Source organism: Pipistrellus hanaki (assembly GCF_964339955.1).
Source record: "Pipistrellus hanaki genome assembly, chromosome: 5".
NCBI classification, from domain to species: domain Eukaryota; kingdom Metazoa; phylum Chordata; class Mammalia; order Chiroptera; family Vespertilionidae; genus Pipistrellus; species Pipistrellus hanaki.
Genome location: NC_140507.1, coordinates 3,498,255 through 3,515,509, shown reverse-complemented (window position 1 = coordinate 3,515,509; position 17,255 = coordinate 3,498,255).

Below are 17,255 nucleotides of genomic sequence, written 5' to 3'. Positions count from 1 at the left end.
TCACCGATCAGCTGCCTCCTGCACACCCCCTACTGGGGATATGCCCGCAACCAAGGTACATGCCCTTGACCGGAATCAAACCCGGGACCCTTCAGTCCCCAAGCCGACGCTCTATCCATTGAGCCAAAGCGGTCCCGGCTATCTCTCTCTTCTTTTCTGAAATCAATAAAAATATTTTTTTAAATGAAGGAGGAGGAGGAGGAGGAGGAGGAGGAGGAGAAGAAGAAGAAGAAGAAGAAGAAGAAGAAGAAGAAGAAGAAGAAGGGGAAGGGGAAGAGGAAGGGGAAGAAGAAGAAGAAGAAGAAGAAGAAGAAGAAGAAGAAGAAGAAGAAGAAGAAGAAGAAGAAGAAGAAGAAGAAGAAGAAGAAAGAAGGCAGGGAGAGGTGGGGTAGCCCAGGAACATTCTAGACAGAGAGCTGAGGAGCAAAGGCAGAGAGGAGATCTGGGGCTTGCGGGAAGGACCCGTTGCCCCGCAGACTCTGCATCTGCGAGGAGCCAATGGCTGCTGCGGAAGAGGCGGGCCACCTGGTCCTGCCCATGGGCCCTGCACCCGGCGCCAGGTCTGCAGGTGCGTCCCCACCTTTAAGGTAGAGCTCACTGGCCCGTCACTCAGGGTGACCGTGACCGTGAGAGGAGCCGCAGCTGGCAGGTGCTTGGCGCAAACACTGAGTTAGCTCTTCATTGCCGCTGTCAGCACAGCCAGGCCGCCCGGCCATCCCTGGAGGTCTGGGCTGCTCTGGGCCACCACGCACTGCTCCGCCCCTTCCTCCCCCGCCCCGGTGCCCACGTGGGAAGGTCCCGGCAAAGAGCCGAGTCGCCGGGCCCAGGCTCAGGCCGCAGGGCCTTTCCAGGCAGAGATCTGGGGCCTAAGGGCCAGCACCTGGGGGGGCTGTGAGTCCTTCCAACGGCTAAACCACAGTGTGCCCTCAGCCACACGAGCGCTGTCAGGGCCCAGCCGCCGGCACTGGGGTGTGGACACTGCCACCTCGCTCCACCCACAGCCCCAGACCCGGCGGCCACAGCCCCCCACCCCACACACACAACATGCTGCACAGCCGTGGGCTCGTCCCCGTGGGGACACAAGCCAAAGGCAGCGGAGACCCGGGGCAGTGCTCCGGGTAATGCTGCTCCCGGGTGCGGGCCGAGGACACAGACCTGCGCCGTGTGCCCCGCGGAAATAACAGCCGCTGCTCACAGGAAGCTCTTCGGCCTGACCAGACCCAGCCGGGAACCTGGCTGCTTTCTCAATCAAATACCTACTGTGTGCCAGGCCTTCCACACACAGGCTGTCCCAGACGCCCACCCACAGCGGGAGATCTCTGGAGATGAGCCGGGAGTGTGTGTGTGTGTGTGTGCGCGCGTGGAGGGAGACGCAGGCTGCGGCTGTCTGATGGAGGAGCCCGGGATGGCTTGGGGGGGCTGCTTGTGAGAGGCAGAGGCGGTGGCTCACGGTAACCATGGCTACGGGCAGCGTCTGGCCGGGGAGGGAGTTTGCACCATTGCATCTCCGCCTCACCTCCTCCGCTCACCTCCTCCCCAGGCGAAGACTGACGCTCAGGGGTCTTAGTGCGAAGTGATGGACCAGGCTCCCCGCCGGTGCCCGGCCAGGCTCCCCGCTCCTGCCTCCCGGCTGGCGGCTGGCGAGGGCCCGGGCCGGGAAGGTGGGGTGGGGGGAGGTGCAAGCTGCTGGTGTGTCTCCAGAGGCTGTGTCCCTGCCCTGCCCCCACTGCTGCCATCGCCTCTGGCCTCGGGGGGACGCTCAGCCCCCAGGGGTGCAAGAGCGAGACCTGGGCCAACGTGGGCGCCGGCGGGTCGGGCTCACCTCTGCCTCGGCGTCCACGGGAGCCAGTTCTCCCCGCTTCCAGATTCCAGTGCGGACAGAGGAGACAAGCCATCCTGTGCCTCCCCTGTCCCCGGGGCCGTGGGGTGGGGGGAGGGGGGTCTGTGCCCAGGCGGGGCTGGAGGGGGCAGTGGGCCCTGGCACCCAGGGTTGGCTCTGCCTCCTGGGGACCGGCCAGGCTGGGAGCCGCCAGCCCCGGGAGCCGCCAGCTTGGTGTCTCTCCTGCAGCTGCTGGTTCACCGGGCCGGGCCTCCCAGCGCACCCCCTCCTGCAGCCCCAGCCTCCGCTGCTGGGCTTTTCTCCCTGAGGTGAGCTCTGTGGGGAAAGGGCTGTGACTGATAAAACCTCAGGAACTGTCCACAGGAGGGAAGAACCCCATCCCCGGATCTGTGGCCTAGAACCAGCAGAGACCAGCTCCGTCCGATGTGGCCACTAAGTTCACCCAAGAAGCCCATCCACCCAAGAAGCCCGCCTCATGGTCGCTGCTGCTGTTGTCTCAGCCACCGAGCCACGGCCGGTGCCGGACCAGAAACGGGAGCCCGTGTGAGGGCACCAGTCGGCTCAGGAGCTGCTCCGAGGATGCCCGCCGTCTCCTGGGAAGACCCTGAGCATTCCCCCCTCTCCCAGATCAGATGCACCTCCACAGGGGAAGCAAGTCCGCTAACGGGGGGCTGCTGTCCGTGGGGCACCCACCCCCTGCTTCACCGATAGACTCGCTTCCACTTTAACTGCGGCTCACGCCCGAATTCTTTCCTGCGTGACGCCCGGAGCCCAGTGGGTGGCGGGTCCGAGGGCCCAGGACCGGCATCGCTCACACCCGTTCACACCCTCTGCCGTGAGCTTCTCCAGCCCCAGCCCCGAGGAACCCAGCAGGGAGAGCGAGAGGGGACAGGGCTGGGGCCACAGGGAGACCCCAGGACCCAATCTAAGCCCCTGGTCCATGCCACTGGGAGAGAGGGTCCCCATGCTTCCCTCTGGCCTCCGTGGAACCTGTTTCATCAGGAAATGTGGCCACGGGTGGCTGGTGGGCTCCTCATCTCTGAGTAGCGGTGGGTGGGTGTGTGTGTGTGTGCGTGTGTGTGTTTGAATGCGGAGTCACGGGAACCCCAGCTCCCCTACCTGTCGCTGTGTGACCTGGGGCAAATGTCCTCACCTCCCTGGGCTCTGGCAGCCCCTCTGGGAAAGGAGAGGGTACAGGCCGGCGCCAGTTAAGTCTCCCCTGAGCTTCTCAGGGCTCTGCGTGGGGAAGCCGCCAATGCACCCATTTCACCGATGAGAAAACTGAGGCACAGAGAGGTTACGGAGCTGGGCCTAAGTCATAGGAGTAGAAAGCACCACGGTCGGGATTCAAACCCAGGCCCTCTGCCCCACGCGCTCACATCGGCCCCTCCCTCTGGGGGCTGAGTGCGGAGGTGGTGACTTCTGAGTCGTGGCCCTCCCCTCTGAGGGTCTTAGAGGCCCTTCCCCGGACACAACAGAGAGGAGCCCACCCCCCGCCCCGCCCCCACCCCACCCCGTTACATACAGACACCTTTCCACTGTAAAACATTTTCAAAGTGGAGTTAAGCCAGAATAAGAAATTATAACCCGTGAGTAATCCCACCCACTCCAAGGTAACAGCTCTTAACTCCCGCAGCTTCCTCGCAGACATCTCTGTATGTGTGTAAATACGTGCTTTTAACTACGGTATCCGGCGAAAGGCACTGCGGGATACCGAGCTCTTGTTTTGGCTCCGGGTGCTGAGGCGGAGCCAGCACTGTGGATCTCTGTGAGCGCGGACACAGCCGTGAGTGCGGACACACACTGTGAGCGCAGACACACCCCGTGAGTGCAGACACACACCCTGAGCGGGGACACACACTGTGAGCGTGGACACACCCGTGAGCGGGGACACACACTGTGAGCGCAGACACACCCCGTGAGTGCAGACACACACCCTGAGCGGGGACACACACTGTGAGCGTGGACACACCCGTGAGCGGGGACACACACTGTGAGCGCAGACACACCCCGTGAGTGCAGACACACACCCTTAGCGTGGACACACCCCTTGAGCGCTGACACACACACCCCGTGAGCGCGGACACACACCGTGAGCGCGGACACACACAGTGAGTGCAGACACACACCGTGAGAGCCACGTCGCCCATGCAGGGAACCACAACGAGCCACGTGAGAGACCCCGGTTCCCTCGGTGACGCGTGCCTCCCTCGGCCTCCCGCCAAGCTGCACCGTGTATACACACCACACTTTTTTTTGTACGAGTGGGGCTGTATTTGCCGTTTTTGTGCGTAGTTATTTTCTCTGTAATAGTATAGGGTGGGCACTTCCCATGTCAATAAATACAGCCCTGCGGCCCGGTTTGCAGTGGCCACACGATATTCTTTCTCTGCACGTGTCACGAGCCGTTGTTTACCGTCCTCCCGTTTGGATCGTTTCTCACGTTTCCTTCTTGCAAACCGAGCCGCGGTGCCACGCCACATGGGCGAGCGGGGAGCGAGCTTGGTCTTCACGGAGAATGGCTCCCAGGGCCGGCAGCGCTGCGTGGACGGGCGCGCTGGGTCAGCGAGGCCGGGGCCGGGCGGGAACCCTGTGCCTGGGCCGGACACGGAGACTTCGGGAGCAGCCGCTGTGCGTGGGACCCGCAGGCCAGCGCCCCCGCCCGGGGTGGAGGCCTCCGGGGGGACCGAACCATCCGCGCTCAGGTCACCCGACAGGGAATGCTGATTCCCAGCCGGGCCTGGTCTCCTCCTGCTTCCCATGTTCCCGTCATGCGGTTCACCCTCGTAGCTCAGGGGCCAAGGCTTCAAGCTCTCGCCTCCACGTGCACCGACCCACATCACCACGTCATGTCAGTCCTGACTCCCCGGCACCGGGTCCCACCCTCACGCCACCCTGGCCAGTCCCCGCGGCGGCGCACTGCACACCCAGCGTTCCCTCCGTCCCGCAGAACCTCCCGGGATGCTTGCGAGGAATAATGTTCACCCCCACCCCCGCCCCCGCCATCTCCACCCCCGGAGTCTGCCTCCGGCACAGTCCGCTCCCATGGCGAGGCGTCTGTCTCTGCCGGGGACCACGCACGGCACCCAGTGTGCCGCCTCCAATCTCTCCCACTTAGGCTCCCCCGAGGAACTCCGATTGGTTCTGGAACATTCCCCTGGTTTCCAGCCCAAACACGGTGCCTGGGCATTTCTTGTAGCGCTCTCCAAGAGAAAGACTTTGTTGGGTAAACTTCTCTATATTTGCCTTACACATCTCCATTTTCCCCCCTAATGCATCGATGGGACGGACTCAACATTTTTAACCATTTGCTCAACTGTGCCCACCAGCCTAAGGACCGTCCTCAGAAATCCCAGCACTGACCTGCTATTCACACTGCCTCTCCCAGCCAGGGAGCACCGCCACCTGTGTGTGTGTCTGATCCGGGCCCTGGGGTCATGCTTAGCGCACATCACACCAATAAGAGGAAATGAAGCAAGATTTGGGAAACTTCGGTTCTTTTCTCTACTTCCCGCCTTGTACTGTGATTACTCCATCACCTTCTACCTCCTTGTTCCTCTTGGGTGGTGCTTTTTTTTTTTTTTTTAATGTGACATCCACAAGTTTTTTTAAATTTAATTTTATTTTTTAAAATATATTTTATTGATTTTTTTCAGAGAGGGAGAGAGCTAGAAACATCGATGAGAATCATCCATCAGCTGCTTCTTGCACACCCGCCACCGGGGATGTGCCCACAACCAAGGTACATGCCCTTGATCGGAATCAAACCCGGGACTCTTCAGTCCACAGTCTGACGTTCTATCCACTGAGCCAAACCGGTTTCGGCGGGTGGCACATTCTTAAAAAAATATTTTTTCAGTGGTTTCAGAGAGGAAGGAAGAGGGAGAGAGAGAAACCTTGATGAGAGAGACACATCAACTCCTGCACATGCTCTATTGGGGCTCAAACCCATCCCCACCTGGGCATGTGCCCTGGGACAATGCTCAGTCCACTGAGCCACCCCAGCTGGGAAGCTTGTACATTTTTCATAGCAAAGGCAAAACCACTCGATCTGGGGCCGCTCCTCCCGTGGCCCGGCCCCAGCGCGGTGCCGGAGACAAGCGCCCGCAATAAAAGCGCCTCCATCCCTCGGGCTGCGGCGTCCCGTCCCAGGCGGGCCCCCTGGGCATCAGCGCGGCCGCTCACAGGCCAGAGTGACTTGGACCGGGCCTGCAGGAGCGGGACCGATGATGGTGTTTCCATCTCAGAAAGCGGGCTGTCCTGGTGCGAGCACGGCACACACCCAGACGGGCCAGTGGAGACCGGGGGCTGGCTACCCCACGCACGGCGCCCCTCCCAGACGGCCCGCCCTGGGACCAGTGTCCGCCCTCGGCCTGGGCCTCCTGCCGCACCCAGGCTGGACTTGCCGTGACAGCCGGAGGCTGTTCCCCAGCCGCGACCCCACAGCTGCCGAGAAGCAGCCATCGCGGGCCTGGCCAGAGCCCCTCTCTCTGGGCCTGCAGGGCCATCCTCTCCCACCCTCACTCCAAAACCCTCCCATTTCACATCGTGTTTTATCTCCTTTTTACCCTTAAAATATTAACGTCGACAGGAAAGGGGCTTTCGAAAGCCTTCTATAAATGCTGCAGGAGCCGAGGCCTGGAAAACAATTCTCTGACCGGCAGAAACGGTAACCTCTCCTTCCGCGGCCGCCCTGTGGCGCGGTTACCCTTCTAGTCCTTACGCCGCCTCCGTGAGGTAGTAGCATGGGGCCCACTTCACAGACTGAGGCCCACCGCAAACTGAGGCTCGGGGAGAGAAAGGGACCAACTTCTAGCACCGGACAGGGCACTGCCCCTTCCTCTCCGCGGCCCCGGGGCAGCCTAGGCGGCAGCAGTGCATCGGGAGGCCTCAGCCACGGGCCCTCGGCACCGGCTCCGGGGCTCCAGCTCCCGCCTCTCCTGTCCCACAGGGGCCCCGGCTCCCTGAGGTCAGGGGCCCCGGCTCCCTGAGGTCAGGGGCCTTGCAGTTCCGTCCGGGCCAAAGACCACACAGCCCAGGGCTCTGGGACGGGCGTGCCGGCCTGGCCGGGACAGGTGACACCCGTGCACACGGCGTGTGTGGTGCACACACGGGCTCCCCGGTGAAACCCGATCGCCCGCCCGCCCACCCGCCCGCCCGGCGGCCGCCGCCTGGCCTTTCATTTCACACCCGCGCGCAGAGCGTGGGTCCGCCCGCCGGGGCCCGGTGCCGGCCGCACCCTCTCCAGGGTGGCCCGCGGCGGCATGGCCAGAACGCGGCACTTCTCACCCAAATGGGCTGTCGGCGTACTGATGACTCCGGACGCCGGCGGGCTTTGATCAGGGTTTCGGCACCGGCCCCGCGTCGCCGCCGACACCTCCCCGCGGCTGCTTCTCATTACCTGCGGGCTGCCCGCCGGCCCGGGCTCTCACAGAGACGGGGAGCGGCCACGGCTCGCCTGCCGGGGCCGGGACGGCTGGTTCCGCGCGGCTTCCCTCCGGGCCTCTCCGTGGGGCGGGGGCTGCGGCGGGGGCGGCGGCGATGGGTCCCCTGTCCTCGGGCGCCGCCGCCCCGGCCGCCGTCCCGCCTGTCCCACGTCCATCAGGGAGCGGGTCCGGGCTCCGGCTGTCAGAGCTGGATGGGGTGCGAGGGCCGGCGCTGACACGGCAGGGGCCGAACCGGCTCCTCTCGGCCCACCGCTAACGAGCTGGGGCTTGTGAGGGTGTTTCCGGGTGACAGATGCCGGGATGGTAATGGCCTCTAATAACGTGGGGCGGGCGATCCATCACGGCCTGGCCTGCCGCCCGCGCGCGAACCGCGGTCCCACACGGGAGGGGCCTGTCTCCCCGGCACACGGTAATGGTGAGGAGGGGACCCTGGGAGCCTCCGGAGTGAGCTAATGAGCCTCTCCGGGTCCCCCCTCGGGGGACGGTCCTCCGGGAACTGGTGGGAGTGAGGACGATTTTTTTTCAGACGGCACGCAGGGGCCGTAAGGTTTAGGACAGGCCAAGGGCAGCGTCTGGGCCTCAGTTTTGGTGGCTGTACATCAGAGACGAGATTCTGCAAAGGGGCCTGGGTCACCCCAACTCTGTGCCTCTGGGCCCCCCTCCTGTTGGAGTCGGGGGGGAGAGGGGGTTAGCTGGGAAGGGCCCTGGCCACAGGGTTGGGCAGCCTGGCCTTCGAGATGTGAGCGCAGTGGGTGGGATGGTGGCCCCGGAAGACATGTTTGTACCCTAATCCTGGGACCTATGGATGGGACCTCGTCCGTGAAAAGGGTATGTGCTGACACCATTAAGAATGTTGAGCCCCAGCCGCTTTGGCTCAGTGGGTAGAGCATCAGCCTGCAGCTTTGATTCCGGGCAAGGGCACGTACCTCGGTTGCAGGCTCCTCCCAGCCCGGACCCCTGGTTGGGCACGTGCAGGAGGCAACCCATCGATGTGTTTCTCTCACTCAGTATTTTTCTCTGTCTTTCCCTCTCTCTCCCACTCTCTCTGAAAATCAGGGGAAAACATCCTCAGGGGAGGACTAAGAAAAAAAAAAGAATTTTGAGATGAGGACTGAGGTGATCATCCTGGATTAGCCGGTGAACCCTAAGCCCAGGACAAGGCTCTTTACAAGAGAGAGAAGCGCAGGCCGTGAGGGCTGCAGAGCTGCGGACGGAGCAGCGAAATCTTGAAGAACAGCTGGTGACGTGCGGCCTCGGTGCCGGACAGAAATCTCGGTCTTTAGACACAGACGCAGAAAGCTGGGCCAGAGGCAGAGGAAGCCAGTAAGGACGGTTCTACGTCAGGAGCGTGCGGCGTGGCGATGCTGAGGACGCAGCACTCACTGTCACGGAACCGGCTCTGGGTCAGGGGGTGGCGCCCAGCTGCAGGCCGAGGCCGGGGCCGGGCACATGAGCCCGGGCGGCGTCAGGATTCGCTCTCCGGAGCGTCAGGTGCTGCCAGGTGTTCTTACTCCTGTGGTGTCCCCGAAGGCCTGGCACCCGCTCATGGAGGGGGAGCAGTAGTCACTCACTCATTCATTCACTCCTTCGTTCACTCGTTCATTCGGCAAGCACCAGCTGGTCTCCTGCTGGGCGCAAAGCCATGAGAAGGTGTAAAGGTGGACCCAAAACGGCCCACGCAAGGAAACCAACGTTTCGGAGGAACCTGCCGGAGAACAGGGAGGAGATGAACAGCGGTCTCTCCTGCTGGAACTCACTGGAGTTGTGAGCAGAGCTCTGGGCGAGCAGACCCAGGCCACCAGGCCCACACAGGGCCCGTCACCCTGCCCGCACTGCCGCTCCCCGCTGGCCTTCTACCTGCTCTGCGGGTCCTGGGGGCAAAAATGTGGATTCTTTATCCGCTTCATCCCAGTGAAAGAGAAACCATCTAGGCACCTGATTACCTGACTTAACCCTTACAGTCCCCCTCAGAGGGTCATTACTCCCCCATTGTGCAGGCGAGACAACGGAGGCCCAGAGAGGCTAGGTCATTTCCCCCAGGCCACACAGCGAGGGAGGGATGGGACCCATGTGACCTGGGCAGTCTGGGTGTATAGCTGCTGGGAAGCAGACACTACAGGAGATGGAATGGGGCAAGTGGCTGTGAGCAAGGCACATGGGGCCGATGTGGGCTGCACAGCAGCTTTCTGGGCCCTGTGTGTGTGTGTGTGTGTGTGTGTGTGTGTGTCCACGGTCTGCACAGGGGCCAGGGCTGTGTGTGTGTGTGTCCATGGGCTGCACAGGGGCCAGGGCTATGTGTGTGTGTGTGTGTGTCCGCGGTCTGCAGCCAGGGCTGTGTGTGTGTGTGTGTGTCCACGGTCTGCACAGGGGCCAGGGCTGTGTGTGTGTGTGTGTGTGTGTGTGTGTGTCCACGGTCTGCACAGGGGCCAGGGCTGTGTGTGTGTGTCCACGGTCTGCACAAGGGCCAGGGCTGTGTGTGTGTGTGTGTCCACGGTCTGCACAGGGGCCAGGGCTGTGTGTGTGTGTCCACGGTCTGCACAGGTGACACGGCTGTGTGTGTGTGTGTGTGTGTGTGTGTCCGTGGTCTGCACCGGGGCCAGGGCTGTATGTGTGTGTGTGTGTGTGTGTGTGTGTGTGTGTGTCCGCGGTCTGCAGAGGTGACACGGCTGTGTGTGTGTGTGTATGTCCATGGTCTGCACAGGGGCCAGGGCTGTGTGTCTGTGTGTGTGTGTGTCCGCAGTCTGCACCGGGGCCAGGGCTGTGTCTGTGTGTGTGTGTCCACAGTCTGCACAGGTGACAGGGCTATGTGTGTGTGTGTGTGTGTGTGTGTGTGTGTGTGTCCACGGTCTGCACAGGGGCCAGGGCTGTGTGTGTGTGTGTGTGTGTGTGTGTGTGTATGTCCACGGTCTGCACAGGGGCCAGGGCTGTGTGTGTATGTGTATGTGTGTGTGTCCACGGTCTGCACAGGGGCCAGGGCTGTGTGTGTGTGTGTGTGTGTCCACGGTCTGCACAGGGGCCAGGGCTGTGTGTGTGTGTGTGTGTGTCCACGGTCTGCACAGGGGCCAGGGCTGTGTGTGTGTGTCCACGGTCTGCACAGGTGACACGGCTGTGTGTGTGTGTGTGTGTGTGTGTCCGTGGTCTGCACCGGGGCCAGGGCTGTATGTGTGTGTGTGTGTGTGTGTGTGTGTGTCCGCGGTCTGCACAGGTGACACGGCTGTGTGTGTGTGTGTGTGTCCACGGTCTGCACAGGGGCCAGGGCTGTGTGTGTGTGTGTGTGTCCGCGGTCTGCAGCCAGGGCTGTGTCTGTGTGTGTGTGTGTGTGTCCGAGGTCTGCTCCGGGGCCAGGGCTGCTCCAGCACAGAAGGCAGACTCACACCGAGGGTTTGGCTCCGGGAGGCAGAGGACGTTTCCTTTGTGCCCGCCCCGCCCGCCCCTCCCGCCCCAGAGCCGCCTGGGCTCAGCCGGGACCAGGCCTCGGGGGCACGCGTCAGCTTCGTGCAGATCTGATGGCTCGTTGGTTTGCGCCCGCGCCAGGCGCTGCTCCCTACGTTCTGTAGATACGCGTTTCCTGGTGTTCCCTGGAACCCTGCCCTTCCGTCCGGGGAGCGTCCAGCACATTCAAACGGTCCAATCAGGCTGAGAGGGGCCCTGTGCTGAGCGGCCCGAATCAGGTGTGTCCCTCCGATCCCCTCCACGCGGCCGGGGCACGGCAGGCGCTTCCAGCTTCCTGCTTCTCGTGGCGGTGAAATGAGCGCAGCCACGCGCAGCCACCAAAGCCACGCACAGCCACCACAGCCACCACAGCCACGCACAGCCACCACAGCCACGCACAGCCACCACAGCCACCACAGCCATGGGCGCAGCAGGGCAGACACCTGCCGACCAGGGCAATGAATGAATGAATGAATGAATGAGTGAGTGAATGAGCTATGCAGTCCTGCCAGTGTCCTAGGGACCAGCCATGGACTGGACCAAAAGTGAGCTTTGGGCCATGTCTGGACATCAGAGTATGAATTTGCACCCTGGCTGGCTGAATGCTGGAAATACAATAAGATAAAATACTAGAGCAAACGCTACCCCTACCAGCAAACTCATCCCCCTACCAGCGCTCCGTGTCTCAGAGGGAGCCACCTCTCGGGGTGCATCTGCTGGCGTCTCACAGTCACTGAGCAGCTGTGCCCGCCCGAGGCCCGGGGGCAGGAACCGGTCGCAAACGCAGGAGGAGGGGCCCTGGGCCCGGATCCCAGGCCCATGGCCGCCCGGAGCACAGAGACCGGGGGCTGACAGAGGAGACCGGCTCTGCCTGCCCCGTCCGACGCCCCCACGCCTCACGGACAGACGGACGGTGCCGCTGACTTAAGCCCAGCAATCGTGTAATTAGGAGGCTCAGCGCAGGCGCCGGAGGGAGAGCGATCACTTGCTGAGGGGTGAGTTGTGGTGAAGGGCTCAGAGCCTGAGGTTCCTGACTTGTCCTTCCGGAGATCAGGGCCGGCTCCTCCCAGCCCGCCTCCCCCGGTGCCTGGGAAGGGGCGTCTGTGTTCCTCTGCTTTGGACGGGTCACAGGTCCCCCCAGCTCCGGCCCTGCCCGCTGCCCGAGAGCCGGAGGGCGGCTCCTCAGGAGGCTGCCCCTGGGCCAGGTCCCTGCGGCTCCTGGGCCATGCCTGCGGCTGGAGCGGAGAGAGAGGGGCGGGCAGGCGGGGGCAGGACAGGTGGCTGCCCTGGGCTCGAGGACAGGGTGGAGGGAATTGACACACGTGAGCCTGTTCCTGCAGGAACCCCCATTAGACCCTCACACTGTTCATGGCGACGTCCTGACAGAGGGACACCCCAGGGGTCCACGGCAGCAGAGACAGGTCACGTGGACAGAGGCGCCTGGACACGCGAAGAGAGGGCACTTGACTCCAAAGTCCTGTCCACTGGCTCAGGACCTCTGTACACATCGCCACCACTGCCTGAGACACCCTTCCCCGCACAGCCCCTCCCCGAGGCCCCATTCATGATGAGAAGCATGCGCACATGTTACACGCATGTGAGAGGGTGAGAAGCATGCATGCACATTGCACGCGGGAGACGGTGAGAAGCACGGGGAGGCGACGGCACACCTGCTGCAGGTGCAGCGGGTGGAAGGCCACGGCCCCACGGGGGGAGCCCTGGTCCTGGGCCCCTCTCTCCCCGTGTCTCTCCTGATGCACCCCCCCTCCCGCTGACGGGCGTGCAACATGCATGCATGCTTCTCACAGTCTCACATGCGTGTAACATGCATGCATGCTCCTCACCGTCTCGCGTGCGTGCCACATGAGCTCCCCAGGGCCTGGGTAAAACAGCGACCTCACATCCTGCCATGACCTCCGCTGGCCTCCCGTGTGTCTGACCCTGCTTTGCTTCAACCTCATCGCCATGGGGCACACTACGTATTCTCTTATTTGTCAGACGGGCGTCTGCCCTCGAGCCCGAGAATGTAAGCTCTGGTGGCGGGACTCTGCCGGGGACAGTCAGCGAATTAATGAACGAATTAGGTGATTTGCTCACAGTCACCCTGAGCAGGAACCAGACTGAATATTCCAGATGGAGGAGGCACGACCCTCCCCATCCCAGTCACAGACGGTGTCCAGGTGGCAGTGGGGACCAGGGAGCGGGGCAGCGCGGCAGGCAGGGAGAGGATGGCCCGTACGGCGACACCTCGCGGGAAAGCCGGCTGCCTGTGCCCTGAGGCCCGTCAGCGGGAGGGGCGGGGCGTCCGGAGCGGACCCGGGAGAGGGGCCAGGACCAGGCTCCCCGCGGGCCGTGGGCTTCCGTCCGCTGCACCCGCACCAGGTGTGCCGCCGCTGCCCCCTGCTTCTCACTGTCTCACATGCGTGCCACATGCACACATGCTCCTCACCGTCTCATGTGAATGCCACATACATGCATGCTCCTCACCGTTTCACGTGCATGCCACATGCATGCTTTTCACTGTCTCATGTGCGTGCCACACAATGCATGCTTCTCATTGCCTCACATGCATGTCACATGCATACATGCTCCTCACTGTCTCACGTGTGTAACATGCATGCTTCTCACTGTCTCATGTGTGCCACATAAATTCATGCTTCTCACCGTCTCACATACGTGCCACGCACACGTCACATGTATACATGCTCCACACTGCCTTACATACGTGTAACACGTGTGCATACTTCTGTCTCACGTGTGTAACATGCATGTACGCTTCTCACCATCTCGTGTGTGTGTGCCGCATGCAATGAATGGGGGGGTTCGGTCCAGAGCCTCTGTGGCGGGCTCTGGGGGCGCCTGTGCACCGGGGGCTCCCACGGGAAGGTCCGGGCTCCCAGGGCGGCGCCTCCCCAGGGGCGTGCCTGAGCCGCGGGCGCTCCCAGGGTGGCCGGGCGGCGGAGGGGAAGGCATTTCCTCCCGGCGCGGTGCGTGGAGCCAAGGAGTCGGGATTCACGGCCAATTAGGCTGCTGATTTGTACAATAAACAAGGTTAATTCCGCCCATTAGCCGGAGCGGTTCAAAGCCTGCACTGCGAGGAGCAATTAGTGTCTTTGTATTAGTGGGTGTGGGCGGGGCGCTGGGCGGTGGGACGCTGCCCTGTGTGCTGTCATCGGGTGAATGGGCTGTGAGAGCAGAAGCGCCACCTGAGGCTGCGCGCTAATTACCGGCCGGCGCGGAGGTCACGGTGGAGGCGGGGCCGGGAGGACCGGAGGGCCACCGCCACAGCCCACCGGATCCGGGGACGGCTCTGTTTTGCCATCAAATAAAGAGGCTGGATGGCGGGAGACCGTCTCATTCGCTGCCGTTTGGGTTTTTAATTCGCTTCCAGCCGGAGCCCTCGCCGCCGGCGGGCGCCGCACACCTGCCGGAGCCGCTGCTCGGCGAGGACGTCGGTCGTGGCATCGTGTCCCCCGAGAAAGGGCTTCCGCTCCGCGCCCGGCGCTGGGGCTGTGACCGGGGGCCCTGCCCCCAACTGGCACGTCTGATGTCATGATTTCCCCGTGTTTCCTCCTAAGACAGTGGTTCTCAGCCTTCCTAATGCCTCGACCCTTTATTACAGCTCCTCATGTGGTGGTGACCCCAACCATAACTTTAATTTTGCTGCTTTTTAAAAAATATATTTTATTGATATTTTTTACAGAGAGGAAGAGAGAGGGGTAGAAAGTTAGAAACATCAATGAAAGAGAATCATTGATCAGCTGCCTCTTGCACGCCCCCTACTGGAGATATGCTCGCAACCAAGGTCCATGCCCTTGACCGGAACTGAACCTGGGACCTTTCAGTCCGCAAGCCGATGCTCTATCCACTGAGCCAAACCGGTTTTGGCATAATTTTGCTGCTGTTAATGAATCGTTATGTAAATATCTGTGTTTTCCGATGGTTTTAGGCTCTACAGCAACCCACAGGTTGAGAACCGCTAGCAGGGTCGCCTAAGACCGTCGGAAAACACAGATATTTACATTACGATTCATTAACAGTAGCACAGTTACAGTTATGAAGCAGCAACGGAAATAGCGTTATGGTTGGGGGCCATCACCACATGAGGAGCTGTATAAGGGGTCTTTGCGTTAGGAAGGTGGAGAACCGCTGATGTGAGAGGTTTGGCTCTTGCATCCACCGTGAATTACACGTGGCATACGGTGTGAGGGAAGGGTCCAGCCTGGGGTCCTGGAGGTCTGGGTTCACCCCGACTGGGAAGAGGCGGCTGTGTGGTTGCCATGACGACTGTGTGACATCGAAGCGTGCCCCTCCCGCCTCTCTGCGGGTCCCTCTGGCTGTACCGAGAACCAGTCATCCAGTGCCCACCTGTCCTTAACGCCCCTCCGAGCAGCCACTAACTCTCTTTCAACGCCAGTCTGGCAGGCAATAGTAACAATACAACAAATAACAACCTGTGTTTTCCATGAATCTATTTGTACAATCACCTCCGGTTAAGGCTAAAGGGTCCATCGGGCTCTCCATCTCTGGTATATAGAATACCCAGGGTCCGTTTATATCTCGCAGTAGAGGTGCTGGGTCGGGTGTTGAACTCGGGGAGGAGTGACAGACCGGACAGCCGTGGCCGTGGTGGGGCCCAGCCCCCAGGAGGCCGTGAGTGCCACAGCGGCGCTGGCGGGGCTCAGGGTGGCACACAGACTCCCCGGCTCCTGTTTCCGCAGCGAGAGGAGCGCCTTCCTCCGTCCGTCCGTGAGCGCTCAGTCAGCGTGCCGCTTCCCTCCGCTGCTGAACGCCGTCCTCGCGGGCACGGGGGGACTTGTAGGTGAATGCAGACCCCGAGAGGTGCCAGGAGCCCCCACCTCGTCCCATGGGCGTGTGCCCCACCGAACCTCTCCTGGGTCTGTGCCAGGCCCTGCAGGTGTGGGGGCCGCAGCCGGCGCTGGGCAGCAGGAGCGGGACCAGGGGTGAGGGCGGGCTCCAGGCTCCAGGCCTCACACACGCTCTGCTGTGCCGTCAGACTGCAGCACACACCCAGATTCAAAGGCAAAATTATGGCGTCGCCAGACGGTGGCACAGGGACTGGGATTCTGGGGGAAGAGGGGGGAGGGGGGAGGGGAGGAGCGGGTGGGGGGAGAGGTGGTGCGGGTGGCGGCCCTCCCCCAGGTCCTGCTGAAGGTGATCGACTTCCTGTGTGTCTGTCTCCCCACTGGCTGTGGCTCTGAGGCTGAAGACCTTGATGTGACTCATTTCTTACCGCCTTTCCGTCGTCACCAAGACCCATTTCCTCTCTTCTCGCCTCCCCCCGCTCATGTGGCATCCGTGATGCCCTGCTCTGGGCTAGGGATGCTCATTGGATGGCGATGATGATGATGATGATGATGAAGAGGAGGAGGAGGAGGAGAGGGGGGAGGAGAACAGCCAATGTTTGTTGAGATCCTCCCTCACACCAACCACTTGGCGCCTGCTTCCCCGTCAGTCCTTCGACTCTGCTCATGTGTGTGCTCATCTTCCCGGCCGAGGTGAGGGAGCTGAGGGTCAGAGACGCCAGGGTCAGCTGAGCCGCCCTGAGCCGAGCAGCCCTGAGCTGAGCCCCGAACCAGGTGAATCTGACCCTAAAGACACACCCTCTCCCCCACCAGACCCCAGAGACCCGGCAGCTGGTGTGGCTGGGAGGGCAGTGCCCGAGCTGGCTGAAAGGGGGCGTCTGGGACTGCTGGGTGTGGGGCCCAAGGGGGCCCATGGGGAGCCTCTGGGTGTCCGGGGTCTGCAGGGAGAGGAGGTGGGCCTCACAGCTCGGGGCTCCGCCTGCACAGAGCGCCTTTGTGCGCTGAGCCTCCGCATCCGACCCCGTAATTAGCATTGGCAGCTTCATATGGAGCTTTTGTTTCCACAACTCATTTGCCTACGATGACATAATAAAAGGAATATTGATTCAATCCCAGCTCCCCTTGGCCGGAGGCCCACATCAGCCAATAAAAAGGAATTGCTAATTGCCGAGCTTGCTTGCCCAGCGAGGCCTGAGAGCGGCTGGCGGATGGGGCGGGTGGGGCGGGGGCAGGAACCCTCTTCCTGGGCGGGCACCCTCTTCCCGCCCGGCCCCACGGGCAGAGCCCAGGGAGGAGCAGCCTGGCGGCCTGCGGGCAGGTGTGGTATCACAGGGATTGCTCTTGGCTTAGACGCGCCTTTGATATTGATTGGTCCCAATAGGGGGCGGGCTCAGTCCCCTCTGAGTCTCCAGGCCCTTGTAACCCTCCTGCCGGGAGACCCTGGGAGGGTAACAATGGGGTCCCCTGGGATCAGGGTGCAGAGGGAGACGGGCCGGGGGCATTACAGCGGCGTGCGCACTGCGGGGTGATCTGGGAGGAGGACTTACGGGCCGATAAGGACCCAGTGCTCCTAGAGCCGGCGAATTAGCGGCACGGGGCTTCCTGGGCAGGAAGTGAAGGGGTGACAGAGGAAGGGGGGAAGGGGCAGGAAAGGGAGGAAGGGGGGGTCCTCTCTATTAGATAAATAGCTGCTCAGGGTTCGTCTTTTCC